General features: G+C 49.9%; 1 pseudogene across 1 annotated transcript in view; it reads left to right on the top strand.

The window, feature by feature from the left end:
* LOC108512090 (60S ribosomal protein L35a pseudogene) overlaps positions 1 to 646 on the top strand; it is a 5,885-nt pseudogene extending 5,239 nt beyond the window's left edge. The window contains exon 2 of the transcript XR_001880487.1: positions 296 to 646. The product of XR_001880487.1 is annotated as a 60S ribosomal protein L35a pseudogene (transcript). The remainder of the gene's footprint in view (positions 1 to 295) is intronic.
* Positions 647 to 4,571: the final 3,925 nt, after the last annotated feature.

Raw genomic sequence — 4,571 nt, 5'->3', positions numbered from 1 at the left:
TTTTTTTTGAGGTGAAGTCTTGCTCTGTTGCCCAGGCTGGAGTGCAGTGGCCGGATCTCGGCTCACTGCAAACTCCGCCTCCCGGGTTCTCGCCATTCTCCTGCCTCAGCCTCCCGAATAGCTGGGACTATAGGCGCCCGCCACCTCGCCCGGCTAGTTTTTTGTATTTTTTAGTAGAGACGGGTTTCACCGTGTTAGCCAGGATGGTTTCGATCTCCTGACCTCGTGATCTGCCCGGCTCGGCCTCCCAAAGTGCTGGGATTACAGGCTTGAGCCACCGCGCCCGGCCTCCAAGGCCATTTTTACCAGCTATAAGCGGGGTCTCCGGAACCAAAGGTACACACAGCTCTTCTTAAAATTGAAGGTGTTTGTGCCCGAGATGAAACAGAATTCTATTTGGGCAAGAGATGCGCTTATGTATACAAAGCAAAGAACAACACGGTGACTCCTGGCGGCAAACCAAACAAAACCAGAGTCATCTGGGGAAAGGTAACTCGGATCCATGGAAACAGTGGCATGGTTCGTGCCAAATTCCGAAGCAATCTTCCTGCTAAGGCCATTGGACACAGAATCCGAGTGATGCTGTACCCCTCAAGGATTTAAACTAACGAAAAATCAGTAAATAAACATGGATTTGTGCTCTTGTGAAAGAAAGAAAGAGAGAGAGAGAGAGAGAGAGAGAGAGAGAAAGAAAGAAAGAAAGAAAGAAAGAAAGAAAGAAAGAAAGAAAGAAAGAAAGAAAGAAAGAAGAAAGAAGAAAGAAAAGAAAAAAGAAAAGAAAGAAAAGAAAAGAAAAATTAGCTGGGTATGGTGGTGTGCGCCTGTGGTCCCAGCTACATGGGAGGCTGAGGTGGGAGGATCACTTAAACCCCAGAGGTTGAAGCTCCAGTGAGCTGGGGTTGTGCCACTGCACTCCAGCCTGGGCAACAAAGACCTTGTCTCAAACAAACAAACAAACAAAAACTAAGGCCAGCTTCAGTGGCTCATGCCTGTAATCACAGCATTTTGGGAGGCCAAGGTGGGAGGATTGCTTGAGGCCAAGAGTTTTGAGACCAGCCTGGGCAACATCCTGAGACCCTATCTCAAAAACAAAGTGAAAAATAAGTCTGGAAACGTCACAAACTCCACCCATAAGAGGGGCTGGTTGAAGAAACTGTAGAATTTAGTATATGCAGCCGTAAAACAGAATCGAGATTAGCTGTAGATGCTGGTTGAAGTGATCTCCAGGATGTATTAATAACTAGGTAAAGAAAAGTGTGTAGTGTGTGAGTGTGTGCAGGTGGGTGGCTGTGGGAGTATATGTGGGCGTTGTTATAAAAGTATTTTATATATATAGTATATATATAGTTATGTTAAAAGAATGAAAAGAAAGAGCCAAGACTGCAGATTTTATATATATACGTTTGTGGGTTTTTTTGTTTTTTGTTTTTTGGTTTTTTTTTAGATTGAGACAGAGTCTTGCTCTCTCGCCCAGACTGGAATGCAGTAGCGCGATCTCGGCTCACTGCAACCTCTGCCTCCCGGGTTCAAGTGATTCTCCTACCTCAGCCTCCTGAGTAGCTGGGATTACAGGGACCACCACCCCACCTAGCTAATTTTTGTGTTTTTAGTAGAGATGGGGTTGGCCAGGCTGGTCTCAAACTCCTGGCCTCAAGCGATCCACCCGCCTCAGCTTCCCAAAGTGCTGGAATTACAGGTGTGAGTCACTGCACCCAGCCCAGAAGAACATTTTCTACGTGCTCACCTTCAGAAAAGTTTCAAGATCCTACAAAATCTAGCCCTTTTGTGCTTTTCCAAACTAATTCCTCAGGGATGGCCAGCACAATAATGGCTCCTAAAGATATCCACACCCACTGGGTGTGGTACGTATGCCTGGGCAAAATAGCAAGACTCATCGCTACAAAAATTTTAAAAATTAACCAGGTGTGATGGCATACACCTGTAGTCCCAACTACCAGGGAGGCTGAGATAAGAGGATCGCTTGAGGCTACAGTAAGCCATGATCACACTCCTGCACTCCAGCCTGGGCTACAGAGCAAGATCCTGTCTCAAAAAAAATTAAACTAAATTAAAAATTTTCCATTTTTAAACTAAATGAAAACAGACAGGGTCAGGTGCAGTGGCTCACACCTGTAATCCTAGCACTTTGGGAGGCCGAGGTAGGCATATCACCTGAGGTCAGGAGTTCGAGAGCAGGCTGGCCAACATGGTGAAACCCCATTTCTACTAAAAATACAAAAATTAGCCTGGCGTGGTGGTGGGTGCCTGTAATCCCAGCTACTCGGGAGGCAGAGGCGGAAGAATCGCTTGAACCCGGGAGGCAAAGGTTGCAGTGAGCCGAGATTGCACCACTGTACTCCAGTCCGGGTGATAGAGCCAGGCTCTGTCTCAAGGGGGAAAAAAAAAACAGACAGGCTCAGGTCACACGCTGTGGTTTCTTGGTGTTGGCTATAGCACCATGGACAGCTCCCAGGGCCTGGGTGGACTGGGGAGGAGCTGTGGCTCTTTAAATGCCAGTCTGGGCAGGCCTGTCTGTCCAGAATACGCCTCCCTCCCTCTTTTTTATTCGTCTAACTCCACTCACTCCTCAGGGGTCTCACTCATACAGTCACCACCTCTGTGCCCCACCAGGAAACCTCCCCAAGGGTCCCCCAACCTGCACCACTCCAAAGATGTCTCTAGGTCGGCCAGACTCTGTTCTCCACCTGTTTCTCTCAACTGAATGGGAATTGTTTTGTTTTGTTTTGTTTTGTTTTGAGACGGAGTCTTACTCTGTCACCCCCCCTGGAGTGCTGTGGCTTCATCTGGGCTCACTGCAACCTCCACCTACCGGGTTCAAGCGATTCTCCTGCTTCAGTCTCTTAAGTAGCTGGAATTACAGGTGCGCACCACCACGTCTGACCAAGTTTTGTATTTTTAGTAGAGACGGGGTTTCAGGATGTTGTTCAGGCTGGTCTCAAACTTCCAATGTCAAGTTATCTGCCCGCCTTGGCCTCCCAAAATGCTGGGATTACAGGTGTGAGTGGCCTCCCAAAGTGCTGGGATTACCTGCCTGGCCTCAGCTGAATGGGCATTCTAAGAGAATTCCCAATCCTGCACACAAAAACAGCATGAATTAACTGTGTTAGGGAAGCTGCGCCTTTGCCCGCTGTGAGCTGGGAAGAGGCAGATACCTCAGAGGGAGGGCACGCAGGCGGGTGATGACAAGAGGGGCCACAGCCGCAGCCCTGCGCAGGGGAGCCCATCACTAACTCCGCACCCCACCCATGCACAAAAGAGGTGGCAGGCACTTGCAACCTTCCTCAGAGGCAGAATTCACCCCTACCAGCATCCTCTTCCTCCGATGCTCCGGAGGCCTGGGGAGCCAGAGAGATGCCCGCTGCACCCGGGCAGGGCTTGCCTTTGTTTGCCAGTAAGGAGAGGACGATGCGTAGTGGGAATTACTCACATCTTGTGCCCAGTGCCCAGCACAGGGACTAACCGAATCCACCCCCAGTTAACACAAGTGTCTCTTGCAAGACCTCTGCTTTCTCCAGCCAGGAGATGGGAAGCCCCAGCCTTGTGCTAAAGTCTCTGGGGTCTCTGTTTCCCCATCCGGGCTTTCGGCCTCTGCTGTGGGCAGGTTGCCTTAATGCCTTGGAGGGGTGCAGACCCCCATGCAATGGGTGAGGCTGACAGCCTAGGTGGCGTGTCATTGAATGTCATGAAGGGAGCCAGCCTTCATGCACTCTGACTGCGTTTCCTGAACAGCTTTGCACCAGGAGTTGCTACTTTGTGCGGAGAATGTGCGGTGAATAAGACCAACTGAGCCTCTGCTCTTCGAAAATGTATATTCTGGCCAGGCGCAGTGGCTCATGCCTGTAATCCCAACAGTTTGGGAGGCCGAGGTGGGCAGATCACCTGAGGTCAAGAGTTCAAGACCAGCCTGACCAACATGGTGAAACCCCGTCTCTACTAAAAATACAAAAATTAGCCAGGCATGGTGGTGTGTACCTGTAATCCCAGCTACTTTGGAGGCTGAGGCAGGAGAATCACTTGAACCTGGGAGTTAGAGGTTGCAGTGAGCTGAGGTCGCACCTCTGTACTCCAGCCTGGGCAATAGAGCAAAACAAACACATAGAGAGCTTTTCTTGTGCCCCAGCACTGTGTTTAGTGCTGTCTATGCATTATCTCATAATGTGAAAAAGCCATAGCGACTCCATTTCACAGATGAGGAAAACTGAGACCCGCAGGTAAGATCACTCACGTCCACTGGTCCACCAGCTGGAGAGTGGCTGGGCTAGAGTTCAAACCCACTTCCAATCTGACTGCAGGGCCTGCACTCTCCACCCTACCATCTTCACTGTCTCCTTGAATTCCTCCAGGGCGAGGCCACGCCGGCGCACAGCTGCGGGGGGCGCCGTTCCCACAGCAGTCCTGCAAAGCAAGTGTGCCTGATAATCTTCTGCCTCCCCTGCACCCAGCCCTGTTTAGGGCATGAGGCTCCATCAACTGTAAGTGACCATCTAATAGACCCACAACACGGTGACCTGGGCACAGTCATTTCTTTTTTTTTTTTTTTTTTTTTTTTT

This window comes from Rhinopithecus bieti, unplaced genomic scaffold (assembly GCF_001698545.2).
Source record: "Rhinopithecus bieti isolate Rb0 unplaced genomic scaffold, ASM169854v2 scaffold_28055, whole genome shotgun sequence".
Classification (NCBI taxonomy): Eukaryota; Metazoa; Chordata; class Mammalia; order Primates; family Cercopithecidae; genus Rhinopithecus; species Rhinopithecus bieti.
This window is presented reverse-complemented; position numbering and strand designations above follow the sequence as displayed.